Genomic DNA, 19,192 nt, shown 5'->3' with positions numbered 1-19,192 from the left:
CTCTGCGTTCGTTTCACAGCTGTAGGCACTGAAGACGATTTCTCGCATTGTGCCGTCTGGCGGTGGAACGTACGAATACATCTCCAACGTTTTCTCTCCGACGCTGATGCTCTTCAGCGCTGAGTAGGTTCAGGTACGCGTGTCGTCCTGTGTGCTTACGGCGAACGTGTTGTTCTTTGGGTGGATCTGTAGGCGGTCATTTGCGGCCGCCGCCAGTGCCAGACTCTCGTCAAAATTGATGCCATACCTAACTGCTTGAAGAAAGAAAGTCAACTTTCATAATGCGCATTGCTAAAGAGCGTCCGTGTACCAGCGTACAAACTACTCTCCCAAGACATTTGCCTTGTTCACAAGCGAATAAGTTAACAGAAAGAAGACTCAGCCATGCCAATACTATAGTCAGCCTAAGGTGCTTTCAGCAAACCATTCATATACAACCACGAAGATCATTACTCAAGACGTGGTTGTATAAAATGGCTTACCGAGAACACTTTTAGCTGAGTAGTATTGGCATGGCTACATGTGCAGAGTCTTCTTTCTGTTAACGCACTCGGCAGTGAACTTGGCAAATGTCTTGAAGAGTCTTTTGTACGCTAGTACACAGATGCTGTTTAGCAATGTGCATTATGAAGTTTACTTACTTCTCTTCAAGCAACTGGTTATGGCATTACCGCCTAATTTTAAGGCGAGTTGGTTTATCTTTGAACTGGTACGTACTTGTGTGAAGAAGGCATGACACAACAAAGGAACACACACGACCGTTTTGGCGTAAGAAATGGCGTAAAAATGGTACTTACGAGAGCTCTCTTTCAGAAATCTCGTTTCGAAGTTGAAAGAATGCCATCATCATTTGGCGCAGAAAATGACTGCCATGGTTTGATGTTGAGAACAGGAGTGAAGTTGTGTTTCGGCTCTTACTTTCCGTAAATGGCTTGCAACGGCGTTCACATGTATGTCATCCATAATAGACATTACTAGGTACGCGATCCTTCATAAGTTTAGCATATCCACATCGCCGTAAAAGCCCTGTAATTCTGAATTATGGTACTGTCGACGTTTCGCGGTGCGCCAAAGGAAAAGTGGCCGAACTCTATAGAAAACTGCGTTATTAGTGGCCCAGTAAAAACAATATTCGCAATTCCATCACATGTGAGGCGTAGCAGCGACAATAGTGCACAAACAAAAGAAGGCTTGCTGTGAAAAGTGGCTTTTCTGAAGGATCTGCGCCTTAAATAAAAGTATCGAGAAGGCGGTAGCGACAACGGGTCAGGACACTCGTCGCGATTAAAGTACCATATATCTTGTCCATGGTCTGGAAAATTCCCAGTTCTCGTGATGAAAACAGTAAAAAAAAATCACGCAAACGGCACGTCAAGCGGGACCATATTTTGAAGCGACAGCTTCACTACACTAGGTAAAGTCATGGCCACCGTGTCCGGAGGTTTCATCTTGATTTGACCTTCAGATAAAGCAAAGGAAAGGAAAGGTGCATAACTGGCCCCGTTTGACCGTGGACACCTTAGCCACGCTTTAAGTCACCAAACCGGTGAAGAGCGAGAGCTTCGAAAGCAAAGGAAGGGCGCATGACTGCCACCTTGGGACAGTGGAGGCCACAGTCATGCTTTAGGCTACGTAACGGTAGTGACACATGGGCGCTGCATACGTTGGCATTGACAACGTTGTGGCAGAAACGCGGCACGGAAGCCAAAGGCCTTCGGCGTCCGTTGTGTTCATTGGGGTGGGGGTTGTTGTTTTTGACGCCGATGATTTTAAGGAAAAGAAGTTCGCATAACTGGCTCCCTGGGTCAGTTGAAGCCTGAATCGCGGTTTGAGGTGTAAGTGGGGTGATGAGGGAGAGACGTGGCTTGCTTACGTTGCCGCTGACAACGGTGGGGCAGGGACGCAGCACTGCAGCAATAGGACGCAGCGTTCATTAGGTGAGTTAACTCTCGCAATCAATCATTAACTGCCACCTGCCAGGGTGGCACGTTGGTCGCGCTGCCTATCCAGTGTCTGGAACGCAGTCAACGTTACAGGCATCAAGCCGCGTATATTTACGCGATACGCCATAGCTTTCGGTCTCTAACCAGGTTCAGCAGTAGTTAAACCATACCTAATTGTTTTTCCATGGCTTTCTGTCACAACCCACGTCGAAAACAGAGCCGTAGAGCGCAGTGCCAGCAACCATAAACATGCCAGGATTTTGCGGGAGCACGTGCATAATGTTTCTTGTAATTCTCTTTTTTTTTCCTCCTTATATGACCTCAAATGAAACAAATTGTCCAGTTTTTTCACTCAGACAAAGACTCGCTTCGCGAATATGAGAGCATATCTAGAAGAGTGCGGTGAGGGGCTAGTTGGTACGACATTGAGAACAAAAAGTAACTGCGCAAAAGGACGGGACAAGAGAAAGAGAACCACACGGGACAAACGCAGACTGACAACTGATTTATTCCACCAACTCCTCTTTCCTTCAGCAGCAAAGCGCATGCGCACCAACCAAAAAAACAAAAAACAGAAGCGACACTCATCTCGTGGAATCTAGGAACTCGAACTCCTTGCGGTACAGGTGTACTGAAGCATCGCTAATACACTTATCAGGCCCTAACCTCGCGATTTCCAAGGCCTCGATAATTTCTCGTTCTTTCTTAGAGGGTCGCCGGAAAACTCGGCGTTGAGGTCATTTTTTCTGACCTTGTAAATTGTCGCGTTTGAGCAATTTGGCGAGAAAAAATAAGCAACAGAAGGTTGTGTGTGGCATTGACCACAGGAATAAGTTCGTACAGTGTACATGCAATGTAATTTATCACATTCCCCTGAGTTGTGGTAGGGTCTCCGTAGGGCAAACTGGCCGCTGCGTCAACATTAGATTATTAGAGCACGCAAATTCGTTAGATGATTCAAGGGGGCAGCATCTGCCTAAGCATTGTCACACTTGCAAGCATGATGAGAAAGATTGTAATCCGCTTTTCGATAGGACTAAGATTATCGGACGCTCGAGGGATAAGAAAGAACGAGAAATTATCGAGGCCTTGGAAATCGCTAAGTTAGGGCCTGATAAGTGTATTAGTGATGCTTCAGTACACCTGTACCGCAAGGAGTTCGAGTTCCTTGATTCCACGAGATGAGTGTCGCTTCTGTTTTTCGTTTTTGTGGTTGGTGCGCATGCGCTTTGCTGCTGAAGGAAAGAGGAGTTGGTGGAATAAATCAGTTGTCAGTCTGCGTTTGTCCCGTGTGGTTCTCTTTCTCTTGTCCCGTCCTTATGCGCATTTACTTTTTGTTCTCATAATGAGAGCATAAGTGAATCTGTGAAAGGTTTTTGTTTGGATGCAATGTTTCAGGAAGTTTAGAGCGTAGCACTTCAGCGCGCATTCCTGCGTTCAGTGGCATGTATCGCCGTCAGTGCCATCGGCAGAGCGAAAGAGGACCGCGGAGGATAAAAAGAATGAGTGCGGAACACAGCGGAGGACTAAAGACAGCAATAATCAATACAGCGCGGGGAAGAACGCGGAGGAAGAGGGTAGTGCGGGAGCGTGAAAAAAGTCTTAAAGCACGCACTGTCTCCTCCTCGGCAATGACGTCATCAGTATTGTATGAAACATCTTTAGGAGAATCTCACTCAAGTGTAGCGGCCTCAAGAGAAAAGCCTAATAAAATTAATACAGGCTTCCGTCATTAGCCGAATAAGCTTTACCACACCCTTCCTAAATCTAAGAGCGGACGAAAAGAGGAAAATGGACTCCCTCATCCGAAGATGTATCGAAAGAGCTCTAGTACTCCCGATGTGCACCTCTAGGCAGAAACTCCTCGCCATGGGGGTTTACAGTGGCTAGGAAGAATACACAGATGCAGATCGCATGGCACAGCTAGGGAGAATGAGAGAGCAGTGCCCTCACGGGCAGAGCTATCCTGCAGATGGTGGGCTTGCAGGCCAACGGCGGGCTGCAGCATAAAACTGACATCCACCCTAAATGTCGAGAGAATATAAAAATAACCCCGCCCACTCCCGCCCCTGAGGAACATGCGTCCGGAGCATAATACCGAAAGAAAGAATGAGCCGAGGGGCGCTGACTAAGGGGTGCTTCAAAAAAAAAAAAAGATGGCAGTGGCTTAGCTCAACTAGGTCAGGGTATACGGAGCTAAACTACGGTTAAACTTGGTTACACATTCTCGCTTAGCTTGGTTTCTCTCCGGCTACGTTCAATGTTTAGCTTGGGTTGTTATCCCCCCGTTGCGTCTAACTGCGGCTACATTAAAGACGGGACATTGTTTTGCAGCAAAGTGTGGCGCATTTATTTTATTTCCAGTTCTTGGTCTTATAGTTAAAGCCCGGCTACTTTCAGTTTCTCCGACTCACTATCCATATCTACCGATGGATGGATGGATGGATGGATGGATGGATGGATGGATGGATGGATGGATGGATGGATGGATGGATGGATGGATGGATGGATGGATGGATGGATGGATGGATGGATGGATGGATGGATGGATGGGTGGATGGGTGGATGGATGGATGGATGGATGGATGGATGGATGGATGGATGGATGGATGGATGGATGGATGGATGGATGGATGGATGGATGGATGGATGGATGGATGGATGGATGGATGGATGGATGGATGGATGGATGGGAGGGTGGGTGGGTGGATGGATGGATGGATGGATGGATGGATGGATGGATGGATGGATGGATGGATGGATGGATGGATGGATGGATGGATGGATGGATGGATGGATGGATGGATGGATGGATGGATGGATGGATGGATGGATGGATGGATGGATGGATGGATGGATGGATGGATAAATGGGTGGGTGGGTGGGTGGATGGATGGATGGATGGATAGGAGCGCCCCCTTTGAAACGGGGTGGTGCCAATTGCCACCATGCTCAAGGCTCAACCGCCCCAAGGCTCAACCGCAGCGCCACCTATATATATACAGCTGCACCAACCACCTCCCCCTACGGCGCATGCGCACAACTATTGCAACTCGGTTTCGCCGGGGCGCCGCGGCACCGGCGTCTCCTGTGACGTCACGCCAGATGGCGCGGCGAGCGGCGGCTGCCTAAAGCCCCTGAAAAAAGCTCAGGGGGCACTTAGGCACACTAAACTGCTTCAAGGCGGAAGCCTTTCCTGGAGCACTGTTAGGCATTGACTGAGAGACTGTTTGTTATTGACTAGTGTTTTATTTGGCTGTATACTTTAACTGCACATTAAAACTACACACTTTCAGAGGCACGTTTCACTTCTCCCCTAGTGCGTCTCTTTATCTGCTTCTTCGACTTCGGCTGTATCCACGACTTCCTCAAAGTTTACGTCGGGGTAGATTTCCGCAGATGGCTCATTCCCGGTGAATTCTTTATGTTTGATCGGGTCTACGTCGACTACTACCGCCTTGTGGTCACTGAAGTGGAGTGATATGTAGTCTAGATCTTTTACGCTGGGGTGGGTTCTGAAGACCAAATCCAAGCAGCTTCCGTACTTGGTGGTAGCTTTGTCCCGTGGAGTAGACAAGTGCAGACCCAGAGATTTCTGCATTCCATCTAGGAAGTCTTGATGCGTTCTGGCATCCTGGTTGAAGTCTCCTACCACTATCATTGGGCAAAACTTGAACCAGCTTGGTAGCACTCGTCCCATGAATTCATGGCCAGCCCGTTGGGATATGTGAGGTGACAAGTAGACGCACACCACGTTAAGTCCACTTTCGAGCTTGACACCGCACACTTCCCCCCCATCAAAGTGCAAGTCGTCAAACTGTAGCGGTGTTAGGTTGACGTCTGGGGGCGCGTAAATGGCAACTCCCGCTGCTTGGTTGGAAGCACGACTTGCTCCTGTAACGTAGTGAAAGCCTTTGATCTCAACTGGTGCCACCAAGGGATTCATCCATGTTTCAGTTAGACAGAGAACCTTGCACCGAGCCAAGACATGGTCATGTGCGACGTCTTGACCGTGTAGCGACAGTGAACGTACATTCACACAAGCTAGTGGAAGCTGTGATGCTTTTATGATCGCATTGCACCGCTCGGTGATTGTAGTCAAGCGATGCTCGTTTAGACGCCTGAACTCGTCCATGAGGCTACGGTTTGGGTTGCTAGTCAAGCCGTGGCGGAACTTAGCCGTTGACCCTGGGCGTGGTTCATCGGATGTGGTTAAGTAGAGCCCCTCCAAGCTGGTAACCCTACTGAGGGCGACGTACACTACAGCTTGTGGATGTCTCCGGCTGTAGTCGTAGACGACCGACTGGAAGGTGCCCCCTTGGGACTTATGTATGGTGATCGCTGAAGCGGCAGTTATGGGAAACTGATCGCGCTTGAGTTGGATATGTCCTACGGCTGTACCCTTCAGGTGACAGGAGAACTTGACCCTCTCTATGGAACCCATGTTGCGCCAATCGCCTTGTCGTGGATCCTGTGATGCCAACATTTGGTACGAGCCATGGAGCCAGTCTTTGGATTGGCGAACTGCATCCACAGACGCACGGGGACATCACTGATGTCGCGTTGAATGTAGCGCAAAGTCACCATAGCGCCGTTCACCAGACCATCTATGACATTAATGTTTCGTGTGATCATGTACGGGAATCCCACACAGAGCGTTATGAATGGGAGTAAGCACCCCGTGTGTTCCTTCTTGAGGGACTGAACTTTATCCCTGGCCCTCTGCTTCTCTTCCTGCGATCGACTCCCCATAATGGCATCAATGGCAGCGAAGGGTGTCTTCTCTAGCGAACTGGTTTCAAACACCGATACAGTGTAGGCGTCTGTGTCGGCGTTGGAGTAGTACAAGCGTATGGGACCAGGACCCAAAGCCTTGGCGATGTCGACCGAGACGAACCTGCTCTCGATGAGAGCTCTCTTGATAAGTGAGTTCCATGCCATCACCAATCTTGGTGAGCAGTGACGAGAAGGTGACGTCGCTCTGTCGAACTACTTTGGTCAGGGCGTAGAAGGACAGCTGCTGCCAAGGCACAGGCTGTATACTGAAGAACGAATTCGAGAGCCTCGACCGCGAGTACACGACTGGTGCCTGAACCGGCGGCAGCTGTCTCAGGTCGCTACAGAGGATGATGTCGTACCCTCCGAATGGTTGGTCAAGGCGCATGGAGATGTGGCGCAGGCGCTGATCAATCATCACGAGACAGTCGCTCGACATCATACTTACTTCATCGATTACGATGCACTTGAAGTTCTTGAACGCCATTCGGAATGTGTTGAGATCGCTGTGGCTGAGTCCTTGGTTCGGATTCTTGGACTGAACCACTAGCTTGAATGCGCTATGTATGGTGATTCCGCCCAGTGCATCTGCTGCCTTGCCAGCTGTGGCGCACGCAATGTAGGCGATGGATACCCTTACATCTCCCCTGGCTGCGTAGTAACGGTTGTAAACGTCCATCACCAACTATAGCACGAATGTCTTGCCGCAGCCTGCAGGTCCTGTGAAGAAGATTTGCACGGGTTCCGACTCGGGCGTAGTGAGCCTGTGGATGATTTCTCTAATGATTTCGTACTGTCCCTCGTTAGTGAGACGCATGTTGTCGAGAAGCTCTTCCGTCGGTAGGATGTCCTCTCGTCTCTGGACAGCGGGGCATCGTGGGTGCATGACTTTGTCTTGTATGGATTAAACTTCTGTTTTCAGTCGTATGTCGGAGTCGTCTGCCAAGTCAGCCATTCGGATCGTCTCCGATGCTTTCTTGGCTTCCCGCTGCATGTCTGCATTCTCGGCGGCTTGGTGCGCTTCCACTTGCGCCCGCATCTCTCGTTCGTCGATAATGATGCGGTAGCACATGGTGACTAGTTCTTCGATGTTTACATTATGAGTGTACTTGCTCTTCACTAGCATGATTTGCTGGTAGGTACTGTCAAAGATTTCATTGAAGCGGTTGCAGTCTAGGATGTCAAAATCCCGCTTGAATGGATGGAAGAGCAGCACATGCTCACGTTTAAAGTTAAGGACGTCTGATTCGGGATACGAGTGCCACTTTAGTATGGCAAGTTGCTGGCGTTTCGCGTTTGTTGCCGGCCTGTAGGTCGTCATGTAGTCGGCGTAGCTGAGGTCTTGCAGCTCTTCCGGCCGATCTTCGTAGCGTTCGATGGCCGACGTCTTCCACACGTTAGTGCTGGCTGCATCGATGCCCTCCTTGTCCATCTCTTCGTTCGTCTTGCGTACGCGGGTGCGGGTTTCGGGCCACTGCGTGTTAACAGCCACCAAGTCCCGTGACTTTGTCGACATGCCTAGTTGTAGAAGGAACCAGGCAGCCTCTTGGGCAGACATCTCTACAGCATTAAGCATCTTGAGGTTCAGCTCGCGTATGGCTGTACTGTACGTCATTTCGGCGTCTTTTGACTCTTCCACAATCTTCTGTAGTTCACGGTGGAGGTTGGACATGCCCCTGGTGGCTTTGTTCACGTACTCGACGACGTATGCTGCGCAGCCGTACGCGTCCAACACCACCTGAATGTCCATGTTCGAGTCGAGCACCGACGCAATCCAAGTGTTGAAGTAGTTCACCTTTGTTTGCGCTGGTGAGCGCTTCAGCATTAGAGATGGCCTCGAGATGCCTGCACGAACGATCGACAAGTACTCATCGAAGCCCGAGATGTTCTGACGCCATAATTCATGTATGCTGTCGTACACTGTGTCTTCCAGAACGTAGTGGATGGCTGAGTATCGAGCCTTGAGGTCTTGTTGACGCTTCCTGTCTTCGTCCGTGAAAGGAGGCAGTAAGGGGGTTACGATGCGTGTTTCTTGCATGGGCCAGAAAGGTGCGTTGAAGCGACATTTGATGCGGCCGTTCTTGAGGCATGTATGGGTGTATTGGTGCGTCTGGCTGCGAGGGCGAGGCACGTAATCTATGTTAACCGATATAAGCTGCTCGGCTAGGCTCACCGTCTCGGGAATGTTGTCGTCGAGTGGCTCGTCCGGTGCGTCGTTCAGCCACAGCAAGATGTGAGCGTGGGACTGCCTCTGTGTTGGAACTCTATTCTCTTGAAGTAGTCCACCACATAATGACGGCCAAACGGTGGGTGTTCTTGTTGCACAGTATGGACATGATGACGCGAACTTTATGATCAAAGTACAACGCACACACGATGGGGTCGTCGCTCACCATTTGTGTGCGTTCTGTCACAGTCAAAGTTTGAATGTCCGGCACAACTGTCTCTGGGTTCACTCGGAGGCGCTGTAGAAGCTTTATTAGCCCACTCCAGTGAACTTCGGAGGCAGACAGCGTGAGGAAGGCTGTGGGCTTACCTAACTGGCAAATCATGGCAAAGACGTCTTGTTTCTTCTGATGCCAGTAGGTTACTGTGTTGGGGATGCCTTCCATGTAGGCCATGTCGTGGTTGATGGCGTTTTCAAGAAAATCTTTGTCTTGTAGGTCGGCTCGGGTCACTTTCGATGTGAGCTTGTTATTGCGAAACATTGTCGCCATCAACGACGAGACTCGAAGGCGCATTACCTTCATGGCCATGTAAAACACGTGCCGAGCAACGGCTCCACGCCTGTCTCGACGACGACATTCGCTCATAGCCATTGTCATGGGCGATGGTCTAGCGTCTTGCGAGATCTTTCGTGCTTGACCGAGGTAGATCTGAGGAAACGCTAGCTCTTCTGCATGCTCATCAAAGACGATGTTAAGTGGTTTGTGACCTTCGCCCGGTGCCATGGCTAGAGAGTAACTGTCGTCGATTATCATTGTCTCTTGGCCCAGAGTCATTGCCGCCGCCACTTGAAGTGGATCGTTGGGGTCTTGTAAGTCTACTGTCATCTCTTCGACCGACTCATCTGTTACTGGCATCGCATTGTCGCATATCTCATCGATGAGCTGCATGTCGACCGAGATGTTGTAGAATCGGTACAGCTCCATACCCATGAGGTAGTTCAGCTACAGAACCAGGTCCGACTTCTTCACCATGCCTTGCACAGACGACGTCTTGTACACCATGCGCCGCTTAATGTTGACATGTAAGGCGATGTCGTTAGCTAGGCGATTTGGAAGCATAGCGACCGTGCTGCCTACATAGATGGGAACGTTAACGATGGGACGCTGATCTGTAGCTGTCCCGACGTATGGTACAGCAAGCGCCGGATTTGCATGAATGGGATGCGAGGAGAGATGAGACGTTCACTCACTGCGTTAAGTGGTCGTAGGTACGAAGGGCTCGGTGGGTACACGTAGTCGTTGGTAGTTGAGAAGTTGAGAAGTTGGGTATCTTGCCGGCGCGAAGTGAACGCAAGCAGGTCCGACACACTGTAAATGTTTCAACTAGGCGGTTCGGGAAGTGCTCACGGAGTAGTTCACAGCTGTCTTGGGGCACTTTACTGAGGTCTCTACCGAACCACAAACGGTCACATACACTGCACACTGCACCGAACTCGTTGTGCACAAACTGCTTGTCGAAGTGGTTCGTGGCCGACTGAAACTTCTTGAGAGTAGCTTGCAAATTCACCGCCGCGAAGACCGCAGTAGGAGCGCTTGTGCTTGGCTGCGCCCACGCATGGAGCCGCTGCTGGCTCCGCCTCAAGCGCTGTGCTTTTCTAGCCTTCCGGCGGCGAGTCTCGGTGCTATGTGGTGGTGGTCGACGGCTACCGCTGGCACACGACCCACCTTCAGCATTAAGTCGCTGCTGATTCCGCTTCAGACGTAGTGCCTCCCGGGCCTTTCTGCGCCGAGTCTCGGAGCTGTGTGGAGACGCACGAGGCTGCATTGCTTGGCGTACACGATCGGCCTCCCTAGACCGCCGCTTGCGCTCCGCGGCTTTAGCGCGCTTCGTGTTGGGAGACAGTGCAGCTCGAGGCATCCTCACAGGTGGCCGCTGCGATGCGAACTGAAGACGTCAGGGGTGGCCACAGCTTTTAAGACGAAAGCCTTTAATGCCTCATCGACAGAAGGTTGTGAGCAGAAGCCGCGACAGCGTTTTGCAACGCTGGCAAAGAGACCACAGAACGCCATCGCCCGTTCGGCTATACACCTTGCTCGTCGGCAAATTTGTTTTTGAGGAAAGGAAATGAAACTGTCTCGCATATCTCGGTGACACCTGGACCTCACCGGAAGAAGGGAGGGAGATGAGAGTGAACGAAGACACCGTATTCAGTACACGCGCCTTAGAAAATGGTTTTTTGAGGAAAGGAAATGTATCTGTCTCGCATATCTCGGTGGACACCTGAACGTCACCGGAAGAAGGGAGGGACATTAGAGTGAACGAAGACACCGTATTCAGTACACGCGCCTTTGAAAATGGTTTTTTGAGGAAAGCAAATGTATCTGTCTCTCATATCTCGGTGTACACCTAAACCTCGCCGTAACGGGAAGCGAGGAAGATGGGAGTGATCGAAGACACCGTAGTCAATAGACGCGCCTTTGTTCAGTCCAAACCATCGAGCTGGCATGGCGAAGTGGTAGCGTGCTCGTCCCGCACTCCAGAGACCGGGGTTCGATTACCAAGCTCGGAAAATTTCCTACTCTGTTTTATTTGTTTATCTGGTCGGACTAGTAAGGCTAATTGATTAAGTAAGTCCCACTAACTAACTTGGAGCATCACTATGCGATCCCTTTAATTGGTTGCATGGTTAGTAACCAAAGTGCAATTGGCCCCGTTTGAAATTCGCGCACTGTGATGTCACGACCGTTTCGACCAACTGAAAAGCGTGACATTTCTGTCGACAACTTCTGCTTACAACGATGAGGCATTAAAGGCGTCCGCCTTAAAAACTGAAGTAGCGACAAGACGCCCTCCCTCTTCTCTCCTCCTCCCCCGCGCGCTGGGCGAACGACTTTTGTTTTCTTTGTGATTTCATGTGACTGCGGTGGCGACCTCTAGCCCGCTCCGAAGGAACTAACGCCCCTTTTCAATTGGTTGCGCTGGATTTCCGTACTTGCCGAGTTCTTCTCTATGTCTCCGCATTAACCGTGCGTTCCGCTGCATAAATACATTGGTGACTTAGGAGAGACATTTGCATGCTTCACTGAATCGTCTAAAGGCAAAAATGAGCACGCATAGATGGACTGTTTTGGTAGAGCAGCACGCGCACCGTGTCTGGGTGCGCCGGGCTTTGTGCGGCGTGCCAAGTTTGACATCGACAGTGGGACGCGCATTGAACGTGCCCGTGAATCACGAGGCCGTAGAATGAATTTTCGGTGATCTGTTTTGGTGAAGAGTATGCAAACAGAACGACCGCCCCCGCCTGAACGCTGGACGTGCTACAACGGATGCACAGGCTTGACATTCTAAAAGGCACCTGCAAGTGAAGCAATTCTTAATTCTCGTGGTCCATCCGCTCTTCTAGTGGCTTTTAGTTTTGGTCTGCTGCAGTGTATCGCGGACCAGGTAAGACGCTTGAGGGAGTGCTCAAAATACGGTATGAAGGCAACGCTACGTGTGTACTTATCTGTGCCTCCCCTTGCATGAACTGTAACGATATAGACTCCCGCATTAAAATTTTCTTTGGAATAGTTACTTAGTAAGGAGAAAACCTACCTCGCAAATATCGTTCGCCTGCCAGCAATGGGATAATAAAGTTCTACATAAATGTTTCATCGGTATCAGTCATTTAGTGAAAAGCAAAACCTACCTCGCTTTTAACACATCTGTCCGATAATCTTCCATATTCGTGTAGTCGCTATTACACCACTGCACGGGCCTTAATTATTCACGCGTCCCGAGCCCGTCAACCTTTTTCGTTACCCGCCCCAGCCCGGCCCGATTTTTTCGATATAGGCCCGAACCCGGCCCGCGAGGTATAGACATGCCCGGCTCAGGCTCGGAAACAGCCCGAGTACTAAATACACATCGGTAAAGCGAAAGCCTTTTGTTATACGGATCTCATTTAAAAAAAAAAGCGGCTACAAAACTTTTAAAGACTGAGATAGTGGAGGCCTCACTGTGGGCAACGTTAACCAAAAAAAAACGTTTGGGCATTAATAAAAGAGGTTATCACAGATTTGCTCGCATTCACAGCCTCCTCCTAACTCGTTAGGCGTCAAGGGGAAGCGAGAACGCGGAAGTGATGTTACAAAGTATGTGACAGGAAACGCACGACCCGCTTACGATGGGCACTATCACGCATACCCACAGCTACTGGCCATATTTCGAGAGTAAACGCAAGCCAGCGCGCGCTACCTGGTGTTTCCACCAGCGGTTCCTACGGTGCCTTGACGATGCATACGGCGCGATAATTTTCTTTTTTGTCTTTTTCTTTAATATATATATATATAGATATATATAATATACACGCACGCACGCGCGCGACTGCAGAATGTAACGCGTGCGCTTCACCATGTCAGAGCGCAGTTTGATCTGCGCTTATAGTACGCATGTATGTCTAACTGCGGCATGCGCTCAAGTTTAAGGAACGTCACTCTAGAGTTAGACGTGTGCCTCGCGTCACTTACACGTTTGCGTGCGTGCAATCACGATGCGGTCAACGCAAGCGCCCTTATGCCGAGCTTACTGCGGCCATACGCTCGATCGCGAACAAACCACTGCACAGCGTAGCTTGAAAAAAAAAAGAAAACTCAGCAGCTATTGAAAGCACGTCCCTTACGTCGCAAAGTCTGGTCGATGGCGTTGCGTTAAAATTCGCCCGGCCAATTCTGTGTAACCAAACCTTCCTCCGGCCCGCGTCGGTTTTCGATGATGGGATCGAGAAGAACCGCTTTCCGCCGTCGTGACGGTTCTTGCACCCGAAGGCGCAGCAGCCCGTCATGCCGCACATATAGACGGCTTGAAGTTAGGTGACTGACACACGTTCCGAGCAAAACAAACGGCGCTGTTCTTCACAGCAAGCAAAAGCGCAGTGTCCGCATCGACGCCTGCCGAACCGTAGGTGCGCGGTTGGAGCGGACAATATGGCGTCTGCGGCGGCGAAAAGCGCGGGTTTAAAAGACTTTTGCACGCGAAACCATCGACCAATGGGAAGAGGCGACGGGCGCAGGAGAGGGAGAGGCGGCGTTCTGCAAAAGTTGTCGCTACTTTAAAAATTTCCAGGGGCTTTACGGCTGCCACCTGCAGCGGTTGCTAGGCAACGGCTGAAGCTCACTATGCGGCCGCAGCAAAACTGGTGCCACAGCGAAACGCCGACACTTGCGCGTAATGTAGCTCTCGCTACAAAAATTTCACAAGAAGCGTTCGTGTGTTCCGCCGCTAACGCTCGTCACGAGCCATTACGCGCGCCTTGGAAGGCGCTCGACCTACGGCGCGTGCATCGCGCACGGGAAAAATTAAGCCAGGGTCGGGTGCGTTATCTTCTTGTTCTCTTTTAGCCACGCTAGAGCAGTAATCCTAGAGCTGCGTAGCGTCAAGCCACCACTACGTTAAATGCTGAAGCATAGTTTTGCGCTTCTGTTGGGCGCTTTGCATTAAAAGCATAAGTAATATTTTTACGGTGTCTCTTTAAGAACGTTACGCTACACACCACTCTGCGCACATCTTAGCATACAATTTAGGCAGCATCAAGTGCAGGAAAGCGGCCATGAAAAACGCTTGATTTCTTTCGTACGCGAGTGTCCATGTCCAAGCACATGGGCACTCGCGGTGGACGGTGGACCTGCATACCTCTCCTGTTCTTTAATTTTCAAAGCACTACCAGAAGTACTGGCTGGTGTTACGTCACAGTTATCTTATTATTTAACAACCTCAGGCCTACTTCAAACACAGATAGTACTCGTAGTTTCGTCTTCCTTTTGTGTTAACCGGAGTGTTACTGGCCGCACTGCATATCTGAGGAAATCTAAGATGCCCTAACACATAAATCATGCCTCCTAGATATCTCAGCTGCCTCCTCAATCTCTGGCACTATCTTCCACACTTGGACTCACTTTACACACTGACCCCGCCAACCCAACACGTGTCGGCAATTCGATTCAACGAGATACTTGCCCGGACCTCACATTTACACGCAACTTACGCCATGCCGACAGGCTGAATACAGAGGACACTCTGGGTAGTGATCACTGTATAATCAACACAACCAATTACATGCGTCCCCTGAAACGCCCACTAACACAAGCTCGTGTCCCGGACTGGACGACTTTCCGCACCTCTCTCCCCATCGTAGACCCCCTCCAGTCGGGATACGAAGCATGGTCCAAATCGCTCACGTCTACACTCACACAACACGAAAAGCAGATACAGCTGACAGAAACACAAACGGACGTGGACAAGCACTTGCTCCACCTTTGGGAGGCTCGCCGCAGCCTCAACAAACGATGGAAGAAACAGAAACATAACAGACGCCTAAAGAAACGCATCCTCGAACTCACACAACAGGCAGCGGAATATGCTACTCAGCTAGCCGACACTAACTGGGTGGACCGGTGCAACGCGGCTGCCCGCCAGATGTCTGGCCGCAACACGTGGCGTCTATTCCGCGCTCTTATTGATCCAATACAAACACGCACGGAAACCCAACGCCACTTGCATAGGGCATTGCACAACTTTACAGGATCGACAACACAGCTAGCGCACACGCTCAGGGATCGATACCTGTGCACCACTAAGGACCCCCGGCCGGCGGCGTACTCCTATGCAGGCGAAAAGAACACGGAGCTGGACACTCCGTTCCAGCTCCACGACCTCCGGGCGGCCTTAAGCAAGATGAAGTGGGGCACTGCACCCGGGCGCGACAAGGTTACGGTCAAGCTCTTGGCCAACCTTCCCGACGCAGCCTACGCCGCGCTCCTCAAATGCATCAATAGCATTTGGGGCGGAGAGACTCCTCTCCCTCTCCATTGGAAATCGGCTCTCGTGACCTTCATTCCGAAGGCCGGCAAACCTATTGATGTGGATAATCTTCGCCCCATCTCCCTCACGTCTTATGTCGGCAAGCTGATGGAGACGATGGTGCGCGACAGACTCTCCGATTATCGCGAAACAGCACATTTTCGCGGACACTATGTTCGGATTTCGTCCTCTCGTCTTTCGTCGTCATTTCGTCTGCACAGGATATACTTCTGCAGCTCCACCACGACATTTTATATCCTGTGGAATGTCCCCACAACGACACGATGGTCCTGGCCTTAGATCTTAAAGGCGCATTCGACAACGTCAACCATAAAGTAATCCTGGACCACCTCAGTAACACCAACTGTGGCCACAAAACATTCCATTACATAAGACAATTTCTTACAGACCGTCAAGCCTATATACGCATACAAGATGCGGAACACGGGCCATGCACCATCGGCTCGAGGGGAACACCTCAAGGCGCGGTCATGTCTCCCCTGCTCTTCAATTTGGCAATGCTTCGTCTTCCCTCCAAATTGTCTTCTCTGGCCGGGATACATCACGCTCTTTATGCGGATGACATTACAATCTGGGCCACGCAAGGTAACCTGGGCCACATGGAGTCCTGCCTGCAAGCAGCGGCGACCCTAGTCGACGACTACGCGGCCTACTGCGGACTCCAATGCGCCCCAGCTAAATCAGAATTTGTGCACTTACGTCCCTCCCCTCGGGACATAACACCGCTTCGCATCAGTGTCCCCTCGGGACCGATCCGGGAGGCCAAGGAGATCCGCGTCCTTGGCCTCTTCATACACCACGAACTCAGAGTCGACACCACCCTAGTCAAACTTCGCACAGTGGGAGACCAGGTGGGCCGCATGGTCCGCCGGGTCTCCAACAAGCGGGGCGGATTACGAATCAAGGATGCACTGCGGCTTGCCCATGCTTTCGTAACGAGTAGAATCCTCTACTCAACTCCTTACTTGCACCTGCGCAAACAAGATGATGACCAACTGGAGGTCATCCTGCGGACAGTCATCAAGCGGGCTCTCGATCTCTCGGTCACCATGTCGAACCAGAGCCTTCTGGCCTTGGGCGTGGTGAACACATTTCGGGAGCTTCGAGAAGCCCACTTAGTCAACCAATACACGCGTCTTGCACAGACCACGTCCGGTCGCCGCCTCTTGGACCGGCTACACATCAAACATGACTACCACATTCAGGAAAGGTAGAGAGTGCCAGAACCCTGGAGACGCGCCCTCCGGGTACGACCCCTTCCCCTCAACATGTCCAGAGAAGACCATAGCGGTCGTCACCAGGCGCGCGCGGAAGCGTTGGCGCGATACTATGGTAACCAAGAACACGTGTATTACGTGGACGTTGCCGGCCCACACCACAGGGGATGGTACACGGCCGCAGTCGTACACAACACAAACACAGTTAACGGGCTCACTTTCAAAGCCTACAACGCAACACACGCGGAGGAGATTGCCATTGCTCTGGCTCTCACGAATCCGAAGTCAAAACACATCATCACCGACTCGCGAGGGGCCTGTCGGAACTACGAGTTGGGCTGGGCTCCCCCGCTTTCCTCGCGCATACTGGAATATAGCTGTCGATGCGAAGATCCAACTCCACGCAACCTGATTTGGGCCCCCGGTCACCAGGGACTCGAGGGAAACGAACAGGCCGATCAGGCCGCCCGCGCACTCTCTCCCCGGGCTATCTCCCTGTCCTTGGAAGGGTACTCCCAATCAGACAATCTGGCCCTTACATTCAAACAAATCGCCGATTACTACAAGGAGGAGCACTAGCGCTACCCGGCCCCTTGTAAGGGTCTGGATCGCGCTGACGAGCGCCTCCTCATCAAAATTCTTACTAACACTGTACTGTGCCCGGCGCTGCTTAATCATTTCAATACATCCTTTGATGGCGCGTGCCAGTTCTGTGGGGAGTTGGCTGACACCTTCCACATGATTTGGGCGTGCCAATCAAACCCATCTATCCCCCCAACCCCACCAGAGAGGACTGGGAGGCGGCCCTGCTCGGCTCTCAAGACCTAAAGAGCCAAAAGGCTTTGGTTCAACGGACGCGGGCGGCGTTGCTTAGCAATGGGGCACCGGAATAGGGGCTCCACCCAGTATTGTAAGAGGAAAGGGCCAATAGGGTCCTACCCCAATCACCTTTCTTTAAAAAAACTTAATTTCCCATAAATATGCTAAGTAGCAAAAACCTGCCAAGGTCCGTGACCACTACCTTCAGTACCATAATAGTGATGTCGCAGCGGATCCTCCAGGCTCTTCCGTGTTAAACGAGCACTTTGACCAGATAGTGCGAGAGTTATTGGAGGATGCCACGTACCTAGGCTGCATTACTTCTCTGTTAGCGCACCCGTCGAGCACAGCCGAGATTTTCACGGGGCAATTCACCATGTGTCCCTCTTTCGTTTTTGTGTAATTTATTACGAATCAGTGTGTAAGTAGTTCTAAACAAATAGATTGAAGTATGCGGTTTCTGCAAGGTCACTCCTGTGCGTCATTTTTTAAGGCGGAAGCCTGTAATGTCTCATTGTTGTAAGCAGCAGTTGTCGACAGAAATGTCACGCTTTTCAATTGGTCGAAACATCCCAGTGCGCGAATTTCAAATGGGGCCAACTGTACTTTGCAACCAATTGAAGGGATCGTATGCGATGCTCCAAGTAAGTGGGACCGAGCTTAGTTAATTGCTTAATTACCCAAATAGCCCAATTAACTTTTCTAGTCAGGCCATATAAATAAATAAAACAGAGTAGGAAATTGGTCAAGCTCGGGAATCGAACCCCGGTCTTCGGCGTGCGAGACGAGCATGCTACCCACTCGGCCATGCCAGCTCTTTGTTTTTCTTTATTGCATGGAAGAACTTCCGTAGAAAGGAGGAAAAATTCAATCAGCAAATCGATGAAATCGATTTTTTAGCCTCAGCGTTGCATTGAATTCCTTTTTTGATAACGGTTTTTTAACTGATCTTCCACAGCGATGTGTGGCGCCTGATGCTTCAATTTCAATTTTTTCCTCTGACTTGGTCTTTCGAGGAGGGACTGTTTGTGGTTGCTTTTGTTTTATGTTTTTAAAGTGACTACCTTATATTGCGCTCGTCAGCAATAAACCTCAGTTGCGAGTTTAGCGCTTGTCTGCGTCGTTTACTTTCCGTCCCTTGTGTTCCCTGTGCGCTATTTTTTACATCATGAACTTCAATCAGACTGGTTCGCGTCTCAAGTCACCGGGCTGCTTAATAGGAGCCCGCCATAGCCCTAACTCAACACTGCATCCCCATCAAAACATCAAAATTCAGGGAGGCACACACATGCATCTGGGCACGGCAGCCAGCCTGGAGGTTCTTCGCGTGCAGCATATACACTCCTCACCAAAGCACACTGTTCACGAAACACAGATTTGGACGATCTTGGTGGCTCGGCATGTCTGTCC

The sequence above is a fragment of the Amblyomma mixtum genome, chromosome 4, assembly GCF_055824585.1.
Source record: "Amblyomma mixtum isolate Tamu chromosome 4, ASM5582458v1, whole genome shotgun sequence".
In the NCBI taxonomy this organism is placed as follows: Eukaryota; Metazoa; Arthropoda; class Arachnida; order Ixodida; family Ixodidae; genus Amblyomma; species Amblyomma mixtum.
Note: the sequence above shows the minus strand (reverse complement) of the source record.